This window comes from Hordeum vulgare, chromosome 1H (assembly GCF_904849725.1).
Source record: "Hordeum vulgare subsp. vulgare chromosome 1H, MorexV3_pseudomolecules_assembly, whole genome shotgun sequence".
NCBI classification, from domain to species: Eukaryota; Viridiplantae; Streptophyta; class Magnoliopsida; order Poales; family Poaceae; genus Hordeum; species Hordeum vulgare.
The window spans coordinates 4,130,229-4,150,447 of NC_058518.1; the positions used below are offsets into that span (position 1 = coordinate 4,130,229).

Here is a 20,219-nt window from a genome sequence, read left to right on the forward strand (position 1 = left end):
TCCATCCGGTGGAAAGCATCAGGTTGCAGCTTGAAATCCATCCATCCGGTGGAAAGCATCATGTTGCAGCTCTAAGGGAGTAAAAGAATGGATTGGAACTAGAGTCTAGACTAACCATCGGCGTCGCCGTCTTCCTGGATTCGCTGATCTGCAAGCTGCTTGTGCTCTGCTTCTCACCGGCGGCGGGTGGTGGCTGGATCGACCCAGGATGAGGAGGAGAAAGGCGCTTCAATAATAGAGCTGGGAGTGAGTGAGAGCTCTCAATAATTGAGAGAGAGAGAGAGGGCGTGTTCTGCTGCTGCCTCCTCTGCTCTGCATTCTGTTCACATGTGATGTGGAGCCTCCAGTCCTCCTTCCAGCCAATTTTTTCCTCCACACATAAGTTTGTCCAGAGATTATTGATCCATTAATAATTAGCCTAAACCAAGCCGAGATTGTCACCCACTGGGAATGAAAGACTATGGAGTTGTACACTGATTAAGGAGGAAGTTCAAGAGACAGATGTTATGTTATATGTACACAAACCAATTAACCAATTAGAAGAGACAATGGTGATTATCTATTACTACTACCTTGTCAAACTCTCCAAGAGAAGTACTAGCACTCTACTCCCCTCAGCAATTCAGCAATACATCTACATCCTGGACAGATATTTCACCTGTGAGGCCCTGTTCAAATCATGACTGCCCTCTCTCTCTCTCTCTCTGCATCACCACAATTACTACTCATCAACTACTCACTGCAGGGCATTCAATGCCATGTGATCCACACAAGCAGAGGGACCTGCAAAATGTGCCCCCAACATGAGACCTACTTACTAGATTAATCACTAGGCGATGCAGATTGCAGATCAAGAAGGAAACCCTACAACATTTTTGAAGACAATTATTTATAGTGGTAAGTAACAACCAGGGTCTTTCGCTCATGTGTAAATATATTGCACAACGAACCAAATTCAGATTTTTTTGCTTAAGAACTAGTTCAGAGTGCCTTTGGCTAGAATGTGTAGACGCTCAAGAAGTAACTACTCCCTGTGTTCCTAAATATTTGTTGTTGGGGAAAAATACAACAAATATTATGGTACAGAGGGAGTAGTTGGGTTTGGGTATTAATATCCTGCCTGCCTGCTGGTGGTGGGTAGGAGCATAACAGTGAAGAGCATCCCCTAGTTGAAACCCAGAAAATAATCACCTCAATTAAGATGCAGTTTTACTCGGCTGAACTCAACTCAAGCCTGAAGGTACAACACGGAGAGAAGTGGACTCCCTGCGTTGGGCCGGACTGAGATTGATGCGCGAGATTGGGTGGGTGAGTGGACAGCGCACGCCATGCCGCCAAGGAGATGCAAGGATCCTCCGTTTGGATGCCTGGGACAACAGATGGGTGTTGCGAATCCCCATGGAACGCCGGCGGGCGGCGGCGCCGTCGCCGTGCTCGGAGGAGAGGGGGATTGGGGGGCAGGCTGACTGAGAGTGGCGTCAATGCCCGTGGGTGTCGTTTCCCTCTTTGAAAATGTCGCTCAGGTATGATGATATCTCTTCTTCTCGCAGAAACACATTACATTCACAAATGTTCGTATACATGCGCATATTCATCCCTATGAACGAATACACGCTTCAACATTTTTCAACGTACACCAACATTGTTGTAAATTGCATTTAAAAAAACATGAACCTTTATTATTTTTTCTATTTTTTATATGTGTAAATATTTTTTATGACAGAAAATATTCTTACTTATTTTAGTAGCTTTGATTATAATTTTTTAAACAGAATTCTAAATAATAAATAAATAAATAATGTATCAATTTGAATGGGCCGCACTTACCTTACCTATTTAAGTCATGTGTGGTCGATTGTTTGCTTCCAATCACTATAAGTGGAGGGAGCTCCTATTGCACGCGGGGAACACAACCGGCGCCTACAGCCGCGTCTAGATGGGCTGGCCGAAGAACATGCGCGGCCACGGATGAAAATCAATTGTGTAATCTATACTACTATTAAACAATCGAACAAGAATTACACTACAGACACCCCATCAAACGCCCCACCAAAAAAATAACCAATCAACACCCCACGATTAATCCCACAGATCTTAATCTAACAGCCCTCGTTAATCCACCGTCTGCTGGGTGTACTTAGCAATTACAATTGGCTGAACATACTCCACCAACGAAACTTCCAATCACGCAAGAAAAAAAAAGAGGAGAACATGCCCAGCAACGTCCCCTGTAATCACACGACCATCCAGCCATTAGGATCATGGGCGACGTTGACATTGGAGATTGGCATGCCCCTCCCCCTCCTCTTCCCCGCCGCCCCCCCCCCTTCCCGTCCTCCGCGCGGAGTCCTGACCCGAGGCGGCGCGATGACGGCGACGGCCGGGGCGGTCGCGGAGATCGTGCGGGAGATCGCGGCCGTGGGCGCCGCCGCGGAGCCGCTGCGGGCCGACTGCCTCCGCCTCGCGCGCAAGGTGTCCCTGCTCACGCACCTCGTCGCCGAGGTCGCCGAGGCGGCAGGGGAGGACGACGCGGCCGAGCCCGAGGCGACGGCCTATGTGGCCGACCTGCTCCGGGCGCCGCTGCGGGTCGAGATGGGCACTCGCCGCCCCCTTGTCCTCCAGATGGTCCACGACCCCACCGCCCTCGATCCCCGCTGCCGCTTCCAGGTGCGTGACGCGCTTCACCTCTTCTAGGGTTTCCCCCCCCCCTTCGTTCCCCTCACAGATCGAGTCTGGTGCTCCTGGTAAACGCGTGCGAGCGGCTGATTAGCGTGGGTATTGCGAACATATTACTTGCCCATGCTGGAAGAGGTGGAAACAGTGGGATGACTGAGGCAGTTGCTGAGATAGCACGCGCGGCTGCACGATCATGGCTTGCTCCTCTTACTGAAACTGCATGTGATCGGCTTGCATTTGTCCTGCAAAGCTTATTTGACCTTGCAATGGAGCGCAGCCACTCTGATGATTCAAGATGTAAGACTTGGCATTTTTATTTTGCTGGGGTTCATCTTGCTTCTAGCCTTATTTAGTAGTCCAATTATTATTGTGTAGTACTTTTTCTATCGCAGGCTAGGATGACTTGGCTGCCGCGCGTGCTTGAATCAATTCCCTTTGAATCAATTCTTCTGTTGTTTGTTTATATTCAGAATCAATTGTACAGTATTATTGTTGATACAATTTATTCCAGCAACTTTTTGTTAGTAGATGGGATAATAGTTTTATAGACTTCATGTGATTTCTTCCATGGTTTGTCCTGAATAATTTGCCAACACGATGCAGGTTTATGTGATTAGCACCTGCTGGCAAAATCAAGTGCCACACAAAGTGCTGAACTATTTTCAAATAATTGAGATTTTGGCACCTAGGCTAATCATCAGTATGTGTTCAAGGATAAAGAAAGGTATGAGCCTGAGCTTCTTATATTTCCATATACGTTTGACATTTAAGTTTAACCAGTTAGAAGATTTTTCAAAATCATTTGTAATAGATTTATTTTCTTGTTATATCTGTAGGCAATATTTTCAAGTTGTTAGCCATGCAAAAGGGTAAGCTAGCTGATTGGTTGTGTGCAGTGGCGAATCTTGACAGAAAATAAAGGGAGGTCTCAATGTTAACAATGTGAAGAAAAAAACATTAACTATCAGTTTTTTAGTTTAGATAATGTTTTTTTATGATTAATACTAGCAATTTTTTGTTTTCTAATTTTTGGAGGGGCAGCTTAAGCCTGTTGAAGCACCCCCCCCCTTGGATTCGCCACTGGTTGTGTGCAGTACTCTGGTTTTCAGGTTTCTTCTTACATGGATTCTTTGTTGTATTTCAATAAGGATCCAGATCAATGATTTTGCAATGAACACATGTGTGAGTATGACTTTGACCCAACCTGCATCAGCCTTGGTGTGCCACCGGCATCTCTGTAGCACGTGTCTGATAATGTGATGCTAACTTCGAATATTGTTTTTATTACAGGTGGTGGAAGGGGCCTTGAGATTTCCATGTTGGGGAAGAAGTGGTCTTTTGCTGCAGGGAAGGGAAGGGCACCAGGTGATTCGTTTTTCTCTATCAATTTGTGATTGATTTTATATATTTTTTGAGGAGTCGGTCACTTGTATGGAGAACTGGGTACATGCTGATCGGTAGGATGGAAAGAGATTGCACTGAGTATGCTCTATAGTTCATTGGCTACCATTGAGGAAGTGAGCTGAAGTGTTTAAAGTTTTTCTGAACCTTTTCCTAGAGTACAATCCTCTGGTGTCCTCAACAAACACTGCCAATTCACACTTCATCCTAGCTGGCACTGAATGTTTGCGCGCAAGAGTTAATCTACCATAGTACTTCAAAATCTATATTATTTGCTACTGGCCAAGCTAGAGTTGTGAAAGATAAATATGTTCATCAATCCATTTAATTGCAAATTACAAGTGTCTTCCTTATGATTTTAGGATTTGGTTGTATAAGCACTGAATATTTGTAAGCATAGCCTTGTTTTAGCATAGACATGTGAGGGACAATCAAAATGCTGCTGGAAAAGGAACAAAAGTATACTTGTATATATACTGCAATCTTGAGACACATGCCTATTTTACTTGGACTATCAAAGCAAAAGATTATTTGCGAACCCAATTAATGATACTCTTCTAGGTTTCAGATTACCAACCATCAGTGCCTTATTTTAAAGAGGATTATACAATCTTCATATTGGAGATGGCCAGTTACAGTTTCATCTAAACAATGGGGTTTGAAACTTTTGCAGGGCCTAGATTTGAGAATGCTGGAGTGTGTAGACATTCCCATACCATCATATTGGGGATCTGTAGTCCGGTCTTATATTTCTTACCCTGAGCATTATGTACTATCTCACATGTTCACTTAAATGGTACCATCTTATTTGTTGTCTGATTTTTGTTTGTTTATAATAATACAGGGAGAGATAAGGAAGTACTAATTTGTTATGGCTTTATTTATGCCGCTCTGGTGGTACACTCGCTTTGCCTATCCACTGAGAAAGGAGGATGGTGGATTCAAAATTTCATAATTTATTGCGTATCTGAGTTCTCAATTTTATGTAAATGTTGTATAGTATTTGTGTTGATGCGTTTGTTCTTATAGATGCATTCTCACACATATGATCCTTTATATTCACATTTATTGACACTTATTTTGATGTGTTATTATTTTCTCTCATTACTTTTGTGTTGCTTCCTAGACTTTCTTGAAGAACAAATATTAAATTCTGAATTCATTTGAGACCTTGCCATCTTTATAATGAATAATCTATAAGAGAGTGTTCATACCATGTGTCTCTTCACACTTACTTTGTGGGGTTTAGCCTGTTTTAGGTCAATGAAGTGGTTATGATATGTTTGAGAACACAATTTAAATCTGAAATTTTGATAACACAATTTTTAGAACTGTGGCATTACAAAATACGAGTAGTTGTTTCGATTGAGGATTAAAGTAGAGGCATTGCTAAAATTTTAATATAAAAAGCAATTTATAAATTATTCGGTTAGTCGTGCGTTGCACGTGCATGCTAACTACTCCCTCCGTTCCTAAATATAAGTCTTTTAAGCGATTTCACTAAGGGTCTACATACGGAGCAAAATGATTGAATATATACTCTAAAGTATGTCTATATACATCCGTATGTAGTCCACTAGTGAAATCTCTACAAAGACTTATATTTAGGAACGGAGGGAGGGAGTAGTTTGTAAAAGAGTTCATCAAACTACAAAAAGTTCAGTCAATTCTAAAAATTGTGCACTGATTTTAGAAAACGTTCATAATTTCAGAAAATAAGCTCATCGATTTTGGAAAAATCTTCATTCATTTTTAAAAATAGTTAATAATAAAAAAGTTCGGCGATTTTTAAAAAAGTTCATCGATCTTGGAAAAAAGATCCTCGATCCGAAAAAAGTTCATTGATGTTGGAAAAAAGATCAACGATCCAAAAAAAGTTCATCGATTTTTTGTTTTTAAATGTTCATCGATCTTGGAAAAAAGATCATCGATCCGAAAAAAGTTAATCGATGTTGGAAAAAAGATCAACGATCCAAAAAAAGTTCATCGATTCTTTGTTTTTAAATGTTCATCTTTGTTGGAAAAAAGATCATCGATCCGAAAAAAGTTCATCGATGTTGGAAAAAAGATCAACGATCCATAAAAAGTTCATCGATTTTTTGTTTTTAAATGTTCATCTTTGTTGGAAAAAAGATCATCGATCCGAAAAAAGTTCATCGATGTTGGAAAAAAGATCAACGATCCAAAAAAAGTTCATCGATTTTTTGTTTTTAAATGTTCATCTTTGTTGGAAAAAAGATCATCGATCCGAAAAAAGTTCATCGATGTTGGAAAAAAGATCAACGATCCAAAAAAAGTTCATCGATTTTTTGTTTTTAAATGTTCATCTTTGTTGGAAAAAAGATCATCGATCCGAAAAAAGTTCATCGATGTTGGAAAAAAGATCAACGATCCAAAAAAAGTTCATCGATTTTTTGTTTTTAAATGTTCATCTTTGTTGGAAAAAAGATCATCGATCCGTCAAAAGTTCATCGATGTTGGAAAAAAGATCAACGATCCAAAAAAAGTTCATCGATTTTTTGTTTTTAAATGTTCATCTTTGTTGGAAAAAAGATCATCGACCCGAAAAAAGTTCATCGATGTTGGAAAAAAGATCAACGATCCAAAAAAAGTTCATCGATTTTTTGTTTTTAAATGTTCATCTTTGTTGTGTGAGATATATAATGCATCGATAACTACTCTTGAAGATTGAAATGAAGGAAAGGCGAGTGGAATATGTCGAGATGCTATGTAAATATGTTTTCATTTTCACATGAAGTGAAAATCTAGAGTGATGACTCGAGAGGGTACGAAAATGGTGCTAAAGATGTATGATTCCTATATAAGAGGAGCTACATACTGCTGCAGAGACTAATCCCGAAGCATGAAATAAAGGAAAGGTTGTTGTAATATAACTTCTATCCTGTTTTAAAAATGTTTCAGTTTATAGGATATGGAAATTTACAGTAATGAATAAAAAGGTTATCTAAACGTGCTAAAATTGTATTATTTGTACAAATAAATTTTTGGAGGAGCTAGATACTGCTGCAGAGACAACTTTGACATCAACAAATGAAGCAGGACTGATAGCATATGTAAATTTTGATATTTAAGCAACTTTTCAGTTTCACACAAGAGAAAATATACCATGATGGATTGAAATGGCCCAAAACATATTACGAATTGTCTGATTTCTACATGTAATTTGTTGTTTGAAGTACATCATGCAACAAAAACTATCATGTAATATAGAATTGGTTGAAAGGCTACTGTTATCTGTCGACGATGTCATATAATATAATTTTCAGTTTTAGACGAACGGAAATCTAAATTGACTGATTAAGATGATGCGAAAATGATTCTAATGATGTATAATTCCTACATAAGGCTGAGCCACATACTGCTGCACAAAGTAGTGGCAAACTATGAAATGAAGAAAATGATGTTGTAATATGGCGACTACCCTATTTGAAAAATATTCCACTTCCCCGGGAAGAGAAAATCTATATGTAATGAAGAAAACGGTTACGAGAAAAGTGTTAAATGATATCATTTCATATATAAGTTGTTGGAGGAGCTACATCTTGCTGTAGAGACATATTCGGAAGCAAGAAATGAAACGTGATTACTAGCATATGTCGATTTGTCTATTTAAAAAAATATACTTTCAGATAAGATAAAATATACCATGTTGGACCGAAACAATACGAATAATATTACAAGTTGTCCGATTTTCACATGTAAGTCGTTGTGTGAGGTATATAATGCAACGGTAACTGCTCTTGAAGATTGAAATGATGGAAATGTGAGTTGAATATGTGGAGATGCTATACGAATATGTTTTCATTTTCACATGAAGTGAAAATCTAGAGTGATGAATAAAGAGGTTACGAAAATGGTGCTAAAGATGTATGATTCCTATATAAAAGGAGCCACATACTGCTGCAAAGACTAATCCCGAAGTATGAAATGAAGGAAAGGTTGTTGTAATATGACTTCTATCCTGTTTGAAAAATGTTTCAGTTTACACGGTAGGGAAATATACAGTAATGAATGAAAAGATTAAGAAAATGTGCTAAAATTATATCATTTGTACAAATAAGTGTTTGCAGGAGCTACATACTGCTGCAGAGACAACTTTGACAACAACAAATGAAGCAGGACTGATAGCATATGTCGATTTCACCATTTAAACAACTTTTCAGTTTCACATAAGATAAAAATATACCATGATGGTACGAAATTGTACAAAACATATTACAAGTTGTCCAATTTCCACATTTAATTCGTTGTGTGAGGTATAAAATGCATCGATAACTACTCTTGAAGATTGAAATGAAGGAAAGGCGAGTGGAATATGTCGAGATGCTATGTAAATATGTTTTCATTTTCACATGAAGTGAAAATCTAGAGTGTTGAATCGAGAGGGTACGAAAATGGTGATACAGATGTATGATTCCTATATAAGAGGAGCTACATACTGCTGCAGAGACTAATCCCGAAGCATGAAATAAAGGAAAGGTTGTTGTAATATGACTTCTATCCTGTTTTAAAAATGTTTCAGTTTATAGGATATGGAAATTTACAGTAATGAATAAAAAGGTTATCTAAACGTGCTAAAATTGTATCATTTGTACGAATAAATTTTTGGAGGAGCTACATACTGCTGCAGAGACAACTTTGACATCAACAAATGAAGCAGGACTGATAGCATATGTAAATTTTGCTATTTAAGCATCTTTTCAGTTTCACACAAGAGAAAATATAACATGATGGATTGAAATGGTACAAAACGTATTACGAATTGTCTGATTTCTACATGTAACTTGTTGTTTGAGGTACATCATGCAACAAAAACTATCATGTAATATAGAATAGATCGAAAGGCTACTTTTATCTGTCGACGATGCCATATAATATAATTTTCAGTTTTAGATGAACGGAAATCTAAATTGACTGATTAAGATGATGCGAAAATGATTCTAATGATGTATAATTCCTACATAAGGCTGAGCCACATACTGCTGCACAAAGTAGTGGCAAACTATGAAATGAAGAAAATGATGTTGTAATATGGTGACTACCCTATTTGAAAAATATTCCACTTCCCCGGGAAGAGAAAATCTATATGTAATGAAGAAAACAGTTACGAGAAAAGTGTTAAATGATATCATTTCATATATAAGTTGTTGGAGGAGCTACATCTTGCTGTAGAGACATATTCGGAAGCAAGAAATGAAGCGTGATTACTAGCATATGTCGATTTGTCTATTTAAAAAAATATATTTTCAGATAAGATAAAATATACCATGTTGGACCGAAACAATACGAATAATATTACAAGTTGTCCGATTTTCACATGTAAGTCGTTGTGTGAGGTATATAATGCAATGGTAACTGCTCTTGAAGATTGAAATGATGGAAATGTGAGTTGAATATGTGGAGATGCTATACAAATATGTTTTCATTTTCACATGAAGTGAAAATCTAGAGTGATGAATAAAGAGGTTACGAAAATGGTGCTAAAGATGTATGATTCCTATATAAAAGGAGCCACATACTGCTGCAAAGACTAATCCCGAAGTATGAAATGAAGGAAAGGTTGTTGTAATATGACTTATATCCTGTTTGAAAAATGTTTCAGTTTACACGGTAGAGAAATATACAGTAATGAATGAAAAGATTAAGAAAATGTGCTAAAATTATATCATTTGTACAAATAAGTTTTTGGAGGAGCTACATACTGCTGCAGAGACAACTTTGACAGCAACAAATGAAGCAGGACTGATAGCATATGTCGATTTCACCATTTAAGCAACTTTTCAGTTTCACATAAGAGAAAAATATACCATGATGGTACGAAATTGTACAGAACATATTACAAGTTGTCCGATTTTCACATTTAAGTCGTTGTGTGAGGTATATAATGCATCGATAACTACTCTTGAAGATTGAAATGAAGGAAAGGCAAGTGGAATATGTCGAGATGCTATATATGTAAATATGTTTTCATTTTCACATGAAGTGAAAATCTAGAGTGTTGAATCGAGAGGGTACGAAAATGGTGCTACAGATGTATGATTCCTATATAAGAGGAGCTACATACTGCTGCAGAGACTAGTCCCGAAGCATGAAATAAAGGAAAGGTTGTTGTAATATGACTTCTATCATGTTTTAAAAATGTTTCAGTTTATAGGATATGGAAATTTACAGTAATGAATAAAAAGGTTACAAAACATATTACGAATTGTCTGATTTCTACATGTAAGTTTTTGTTTGAGGTACATCATGCAACAAAAACTATCATATAATATAGAATTGGTCGAAAGGCTACTGTTATCTGTCGACGATGCCATATAATATAATTTTCAGGTTTAGACGAACGGAAATCAAAATTGACTGATTAAGATGATGCGAAAATGATTCTAATGATGTATAATTCGTACATAAGGCTGAGCCACATACTGCTGCACAAAGTAGTGGCAAACTATGAAATGAAGAAAATGATGTTGTAATATGGCGACTACCCTATTTGAAAAATATTCCACTTCCCCGGGAAGAGAATATCTATATGTAATGAAGAAAACGGTTACGAGAAAAGTGTTAAATGATATCATTTCATATATAAGTTGTTGGAGGAGCTACATCTTGCTGTAGAGACATATTCGGAAGCAAGAAATGAAGCGTGATTACTAGCATATGTCGATTTGTCTATTTAAAAAATATATTTTCAGATAAGATAAAATATACCATGTTGGACCGAAACAATACGAATAATATTACAAGTTGTCCGATTTTCACATGTAAGTCGTTGTGTGAGGTATATAATGCAACGGTAACTGCTCTTGAAGATTGAAATGATGGAAATGTGAGTTGAATATGTGGAGATGCTATACAAATATGTTTTCATTTTCACATGAAGTGAAAATCTAGAGTGATGAATAAATAGGTTACGAAAATGGTGCTAAAGATGTATGATTCCTATATAAAAGGAGCCACATACTGCTGCAAAGACTAATCCTGAAGTATGAAATGAAGGAAAGGTTGTTGTAATATGACTTCTATCCTGTTTGAAAAATGTTTCAGTTTACACGGTAGGGAAATATACAGTAATGAATGAAAAGATTAAGAAAATGTGCTAAAATTATATCATTTGTACAAATAAGTTTTTGGAGGAGCTACATACTGCTGCAGAGACAACTTTGACAGCAACAAATGAAGCCGGACTGATAGCATATGTTGATTTCACCATTTAAACAACTTTTCAGTTTCACATAAGAGAAAAATATACCATGATGGTACGAAATTGTACAAAACATATTACAAGTTGTCCGATTTCCACATTTAAGTCGTTGTGTGAGGTATATAATGCATTGATAACTACTCTCGAAGATTGAAATGAAGGAAAGGCGAGTGGAATATGTCGAGATGCTTTGTAAATATGTTTTCATTTTCACATGAAGTGAAAATCTAGAGTGTTGAATCGAGAGGGTACGAAAATGGTGTTACAGATGTATGGTTCCTATATAAGAGGAGCTACATACTGCTGCAGAGACTAATCCCGAAGGATGAAATAAAGGAAAGTTTGTTGTAATATGACTTCTATCCTTTTTTTAAAATGTTTCAGTTTATAGGATATGGAAATTTAGAGTAATGAATAAAAAGGTTATCTAAACGTGCTAAAATTGTATCATTTGTACAAATAAATTTTTGGAGGAGCTACATACTGCTGCAGAGACAACTTTGACATCAACAAATGAAGCAAGACTGATAGCATATGTAAATTTTTCTATTTAAGCAACTTTTCAATTTCACACAACAGAAAATATATCATGATGGATTGAAATGGTACAAAACATATTACGAATTGTCTGATTTCTACATTCAACTTGTTGTTTGAGGTACATCATGCAACAAAAACTATCATCTATTATAGAATTGGTCGAAAGGCTGCTGTTATCTGTCGACGATGCCATATAATATAATTTTCAGTTTTAGACGAACGGAAATCTAAATTGACTGATTAAGATGATGCGAAAATGATTCTAATGATGTATAATTCCTACATAAGGCTGAGCCACATACTGCTGCACAAAAGTAGTGGCAAAGTATGAAATGAAGAAAATGATGTTGTAGTATGGCGACTACCCTATTTGAAAAATATTCCACTTCCCCGGCAAGAGAAAATCTACATGTAATGAAGAAAACGGTTACGAGAAAAGTGTTAAATGATATCAGTTCATATATAAGTTGTTGGAGGAGCTACATCTTGCTGTAGAGACATATTCGGAAGCAAGAAATGAAGCGTGATTACTAGCATATGTCGATTTGTCTATTTAAAAAATATATTTTCAGATAAGATAAAATATACCATGTTGGACCGAAACAATACGAATAATATTACAAGTTGTCCGATTTTCACATGTAAGTCGTTGTGTGAGGTATATAATGCAACGGTAACTGCTCTTGAAGATTGAAATGATGGAAAGGTGAGTTGAATATGTGGAGACGCTATACAAATATGTTTTCATTTTCACATGAAGTGAAAATCTAGAGTGATGAATAAAGAGGTTACGAAAATGGTGCTAAAGATATATGATTCCTATATAAAAGGAGCCACATACTGCTGCAAAGACTAATCCCGAAGTATGAAATGAAGGAAAGGCCGTTGTAATATGACTTTTATCATGTTTGAAAAATGTTTCAGTTTACACGGTATGAAATATACAGTAATGAATGAAAAGATTAAGAAAATGTGCTAAAATTATATCATTTGTAAAAATAAGTTTTTGGAGGAGCTACATACTGCTGCAGAGACAACTTTGACAGCAACAAATGAAGCAGGATTGGTAGCATATGTCGATTTCACTATTTAAACAACTTTTCAGTTTCACATAAGAGAAAAATATACCATGATGGTACGAAATTGTACAAAACATATTACAAGTTGTCTGATTTCCACATTTAAGTCGTTGTGTGAGGTATATAATGCATCGATAACTACTCTTGAAGATTGAAATGAAGGAAAGGCGAGTGGAATATGTCGAGATGCTATGTAAATATGTTTTCATTTTCACATGAAGTGAAAATCTAGAGTGTTGAATCGAGAGGGTACGAAAATGGTGCTACAGATGTATGATTCCTATATAAGAGGAGCTACATACTGCTGCAGAGACTAGTCCCGAAGCATGAAATAAATGAAAGGTTGTTGTAATATGACTTCTATCATGTTTTAAAAATGTTTCAGTTTATAGGATATGGAAATTTACAGTAATGAATAAAAAGGTTACAAAACATATTACGAATTGTCTGATTTCTACATGTAAGTTTTTGTTTGAGGTACATCATGCAACAAAAAACTATCATGTAATATAGAATTGGTCGAAAGGCTACTGTTATCTGTCGACGATGCCATATAATATAATTTTCAGTTTTAGACGAACGGAAATCTAAATTGACTGATTAAGATGATGCGAAAATGATTCTAATGATGTATAATTCCTACATAAGGCTGAGCCACATACTGCTGCACAAAGTAGTGGCAAACTATGAAATGAAGAAAATAATGTTGTAATATGGCGACTACCCTATTTGAAAAACATTCCACTTCCCGGGAAGAGAAAATATATATGTAATGAATAAAACGGTTACGAGAAAAGTGTTAAATGATATCATTTCATATATAAGTTGTTGGAGGAGCTACATCTTGCTGTAGAGACATATTCGGAAGCAAGAATTGAAGCGTGATTACTAGGATAAGTCGATTTGACTATTTAAAAAAATATATTTTTAGAAAAGATAAAATATCCCATGTTGGACCGAAAAAATACGAATAATACTACAAGTTGTCCGATTTTCACATGTAAGTCATTGTGTGAGGTATATAATGCAATGGTAACTGCTCTTGAAGATTGAAATGATGGAAAGGTGAGTTGAATATGTGGAGATGCTATACAAATATGTTTTCATTTTCACATGAAGTGAAAATTTAGAGTGATGAATAAAGAGGGTACGAAAATGGTGCTAAAGATGTATGATTCCTATATAAAAGGACCCACATACTGCTGCAAAGACTAATCCCGAAGTATGAAATGAAGGAAAGGTTGTTGTAATATGACTTCGATCCTGTTTGAAAAATGTTTCAGTTTACACGGTAGGGAAATATACAGTAACGAATGAAAAGATTATGAAAATGTGCTAAAATTATATCATTTGCACAAATAAGTTTTTGGAGGAGCTACATACTGCTGCAGAGATAACTTTGACAGCAACAAATAAAGCAGGACTAATAGCATATGTCGATTTCACTATTTAAACAACTTTTCAGTTTCACATAAGAGAATAATATACCATGGTGGTACGAAGTTGTACAAAACATATTACAAGTTGTGCGATTTCCACATTTAAGTCGTTGTGTGAGGTATATAATGCATCGATAACTACTCTTGAAGATTGAAATGAAGGAAAGGCGAGTGGAATATGTCGAGATGCTATGTAAATATGTTTTCATTTTCACATGAAGTGAAAATCTAGAGTGTTGAATCGAGAGGCTACGAAAATGGTGCTACAGATGTATGATTCCTATATAAGAGGAGCTACATACTGCTGCAGAGACTAATCCCGAAGCATGAAATAAAGGAAAGGTTGTTGTAATATGACTTCTATCCTGTTTTAAAAATGTTTCAGTTTATAGGATATGGAAATTTACAGTAATGAATAAAAAGGTTATCTAAACGTGCTAAAATTGTATCATTTGTACAAATAAATTTTGGAGGAGCGACATACTGCTGCAGAGACAACTTTGACATCAACAAATGAAGCAGGACTGATAGCATATGTAAATTTTGCTATTTAAGCAACTTTTCAGTTTCACACAAGAGAAAATATACCATGATGGATTGAAATGGTACAAAACATATTACGAATTGTCTGATTTCTACATGTAAGTTGTTGTTTGAGGTACATCATGCAACAAAAACTATCATGTAATATAGAATTGGTCGAAAGGCTACTGTTATCTGTCGACGATGCCATATAATATAATTTTCAGTTTGAGACGAACAGAAATCTAAATTGACTGATTAAGATGATGCGAAAATGATTCTAATGATGTATAATTCCTACATAAGGCTGAGCCACATACTGCTGCACAAAGTAGTGGCAAACTATGAAATGAAGAAAATGATGTTGTAATATGGCGACTACCCTATTTGAAAAATATTCCACTTCCCCGGGAAGAGAAAATCTATATGTAATGAAGAAAACGGTTACGAGAAAAGTGTTAAATGATATCATTTCATATATAAGTTGTTGGAGGAGCTACATCTTGCTGTAGAGACATATTCGGAAGCAAGAAATGAAGCGTGATTACTAGCATATGTCGATTTGTCTATTTAAAAAATATATTTTCAGATAAGATAAAATATACCATGTTGGACCGAAACAATACGAATAATATTACAAGTTGTCCGATTTTCACATGTAAGTCGTTGTGTGACGTATATAATGCAACGGTAACTGCTCTTGAAGATTGAAATGATGGAAAGGTGAGTTGAGTATGTCGAGATGCTATACAAATATGTTTTCATTTTCACATGAAGTGAAAATCTAGAGTGATGAATAAAGAGGTTACGAAAATGGTGCTAAAGATGTATGATTCCTATATAAAAGAAGCCACATACTGCTGCAAAGACTAATCCCGAAGTATGAAATGAAGGAAAGGTTGTTGTAATATGACTTATATCCTGTTTGAAAAATGTTTCAGTTTACACGGTAGGGAAATATACAGTAATGAATGAAAAGATTAAGAAAATGTGCTAAAATTATATCATTTGTACAAATAAGTTTTTGGAGGAGCTACATACTGCTGCAGAGACAAGTTTGACAGCAACAAATGAAGCAGGACTGATAGCATATGTCGATTTCACCATTTAAACAACTTTTCAGTTTCACATAAGAGAAAAATATACCATGATGGTACTGTTGGAATTATGCCCTAGAAGCAATAATAAATATAGTTATTATTATAATTCCTGTATCAAGATAATAGTTTATTATCCATGCTATAATTGTATTGAATGAAGACTCATTTACATGTTTGGATACATAGACAAAAGACCGTCCCTAGCATGCCTCTAGTTGGCTAGCCAGTTGATCAATGATAGTCAGTGTCTTCTGATGATGAACAAGGTGTTGTTACTTGATAACTGGATCACGTCATTGGGAGAATCACGTGATGGACTAGACCCAAACTAATAGACGTAGCATGTTGATCGTGTCATTTTGTTGCTACTGTTTTCTGCGTGTCAAGTATTTATTCCTATGACCATGAGATCATATAACTCACTGACACCGGAGGAATGCTTTGTGTGTATCAAACGTCGCAACGTAACTGGGTGACTATAAAGATGCTCTACAGGTATCTTCGAAGGTGTTAGTTGAGTTAGTATGGATCAAGACTGGGATTTGTCACTCCGTGTGACGGAGAGGTATCTCGGGGCCCACTCGGTAATACAACATCACACACAAGCCTTGCAAGCAATGTAACTTGGTGTAAATTGAGGGATCTTGTATTACGAAACGAGTAAAGAGACTTACCGGTAAACGAGATTGAAATAGGTATGCGGATACTGACGATCGAATCTCGGGCAAGTAACATACCGAAGGACAAAGGGAATGACATACGGGATTATACGAATCCTTGGCACTGAGGTTCAAACGATAATATCCTCGTAGAATATGTAGGATCCAATATGGGCATCCAGGTCCTGCTATTGGATATTGACCGAGGAGTCTCTCGGGTCATGTCTACATAGTTCTCGAACCCGCAGGGTCTGCACACTTAAGGTTCGACGTTGTTTTATGCGTATTTGAGTTATATGGTTGGTTACCGAATGTTGTTCGGAGTCCCGGATGAGATCACAGACGTCACGAGGGTTTCCGGAATGGTCCGGAAACGAAGATTGATATATAGGATGACCTCATTTGATTACCGGAAGGTTTTCGGAGTTACCGGGAATGTACCGGGAATGACGAATGGGTTCCGGGAGTTCACCGGGGGGGGGGCAACCCACCCCGGGGAAGCCCATAGGCCTTTGGGGAGACACACCAGCCCTTAGTGGGCTGGTGGGATAGCCCACAAGTGCCCTATGCGCCAAGGAGAAGAAAATCAAGAGAGAAAAAAAAGGAGGAGGTGGGAAGGAAGGGGGACTCCCTCCCACCAAACCTAGTCCAACTCGGTTTGGGGGGGGGAGAGTCCTCCCCCTTGGACTCGGCCGACCCCCTTGGGGCTCCTTGAGCCCCAAGGCAAGGCCCCCTCCCTCCCACCTATATATACGGAGGTTTTAGGGCTGATTTGAGACGACTTTTCCACGGCAGCCCGACCACATACCTCCACGGTTTTTCCTCTAGATCGCGTTTCTGCGGAGCTCGGGCGGAGCCCTGCTGAGACAAGGTCATCACCAACCTCCGGAGCGCCGTCACGCTGCCGGAGAACTCTTCTACCTCTCCGTCTCTCTTGCTGGATCAAGAAGGCCGAGATCATCGTCGAGCTGTACGTGTGCTGAACGCGGAGGTGCCGTCCGTTCGGTACTAGATCGTGGGACTGATCGCGGGATTGTTCGCGGGGCGGATCGAGGGACGTGAGGACGCTCCACTACATCAACCGCGTTCTCTAACGCTTCTGCTGTACGGTCTACAAGGGTACGTAGATCACTCATCCCCTCTCGTAGATGGGCATCACCATGATAGGTCTTCATGCGCGTAGGAAATTTTTTGTTTCCCATGCGACGTTCCCCAACAGGTACGAAATTGTACAAAACATATTACAAGTTGTCCGATTTCCACATTTAAGTCGTTGTGTGAGGTATATAATGCATCGATAACTACTCTTGAAGATTGAAATGAATGAAAGGCGAGTGGAATAAGTCGAGATGCTATGTAAATATGTTTTCATTTTCACTTGAAGTGAAAATCTAGAGTGTTGAATCGAGAGGCTACGAAAATGGTGCTACAGATGTATGATTCCTATATAGGAGGAGCTACATACTGCTGCAGAGACTAACCCCGAAGCATGAAATAAAGGAAAGGTTCTTGTAATATGACTTCTATCCTGTTTTAAAAATGTTTCAGTTTATAGGATATGGAAATTTACAGTAATGAATAAAAAGGTTATCTAAACCTGCTAAAATTGTATCATTTGTACAAATAAAGTTTTGGAGGAGCTACATACTGCTGCAGAGACAACTTTGACATCAACAAATGAAGCAGGACTGATAGCATATGTAAATTTTGCTATTTAAGCAACTTTTCAGTTTCACACAAGAGAAAATATACCATGATGGATTGAAATGGTACAAAACATATTACGAATTGTCTGATTTCTACATGTAACTTGTTGTTTGAGGTACATCATGCAACAAAAACTATCATGTAATATAGACTTGGTCGAAAGGCTACTTTTATCTGTCGACGATTTCATATAATATAATTTTCAGGTTTAGACGAACGGAAATCTAAATTGACTGATTAAGATGATGCGAAAATGATTCTAATGATGTATAATTCCTACATAAGACTGAGCCACATACTGCTGCACAAAGTAGTGGCAAACTATGAAATGAAGAAAATGATGTTGTAATATGGCGACTACCCTATTTGAAAAATATTCCACTTCCCTGGGAAGAGAAAATCTGTATGTAATGAAGAAAACGGTTATGAGAAAAGTGTTAAATGGTATCATTTCATATATAAGTTGTTGGAGGAGCTACATCTTGCTGTAGAGACATATTCGGAAGCAAGAAATGAAGCGTGATTATTAGCATATGTCGATTTGTCTATTAAAAATATATTTTCAGATAAGATAAAATATACCATGTTGGACCGAAACAATACGAATAATATTACAAGTTGTCCGATTTTCACATGTAAGTCGTTGTGTGAGGTATATAATGCAACGGTAACTGCTCTTGAAGATTGAAATGATGGAAAGGTGAGTTGAATATGTGGAGATGCTATACAAATATGTTTTCATTTTCACATGAAGTGAAAATCTAGAGTGATGAATAAAGAGGTTACGAAAATGGTGCTAAAGATGTATGATTCCTATATAAAAGGAGCCACATACTGCTGCAAAGACTAATCCCGAAGTATGAAATGAAGGAAAGGTTGTTGTAATATGACTTATATTCTGTTTGAAAAATGTTTCAGTTTACACGGTAGGGAAATAGACAGTAATGAATGAAAAGATTAAGAAAATGTGCTAAAATTATATCATTTGTACAAATAGGTTTTTGGAGGAGCTACATACTGCTGCAGAGACAACTTTGACAGCAACAAATGAAGCAGGACTGATAGCATATGTCGATTTCACCATTTAAACAACTTTTCAGTTTCACATAAGAGAAAAATATACCATGATGGTACGAAATTGTACAAAACATATTACAAGTTGTCCGATTTCCACATATAAGTCGTTGTGTGAGGTATATAATGCATCGATAACTACTCTTGAAGATTGAAATGAATGAAAGGCAGGTGGAATATGTCGAGATGCTATGTAAATATGTTTTCATTTTCACTTGAAGTGAAAATCTAGAGTGTTGAATCGAGAGGCTACGAAAATGGTGCTACAGATGTATGATTCCTATATAGGAGGAGCTACATACTGCTGCAGAGACTAACCCCGAAGCATGAAATTAAGGAAAGGTTGTTGTAATATGACTTCTATCCTGTTTTAAAAATGTTTCAGTTTATAGGATATGGAAATTTACAGTAATGAATAAAAAGGTTATCTAAACCTGCTAAAATTGTATCATTTGTACAAATAAAGTTTTGGAGGAGCTACATACTGCTGCAGAGACAACTTTGACATCAACAAATGAAGCAGGACTGATAGCATATGTAAATTTTGCTATTTAAGCAACTTTTCAGTTTCACACAAGAGAAAATATACCATGATGTATTGAAATGGTACAAAACATATTACGAATTGTCTGATTTCTACATGTAACTTGTTGTTTGAGGTACATCATGCAACAAAAACTATCATGTAATATAGAATTGGTCGAAAGGCTACTGTTATCTGTCGACGATTTCATATAATATAATTTTCAGGTTTAGACGAACGGAAATCTAAATTGACTGATTAAGCTGATGCGAAAATG

General features: G+C 37.0%; 1 long non-coding RNA gene across 1 annotated transcript; it reads left to right on the plus strand.

Annotated features, from left to right (window-relative positions):
• Positions 1-3,749: 3,749 nt before the first annotated feature.
• LOC123424971 lies at positions 3,750-4,805 on the plus strand. Its single transcript, XR_006621773.1, has 3 exons — positions 3,750-3,858; positions 3,967-4,041; positions 4,751-4,805. It is a non-coding gene; the product is annotated as an uncharacterized LOC123424971 (long non-coding RNA).
• The last annotated feature ends 15,414 nt before the right edge of the window (positions 4,806-20,219 follow it).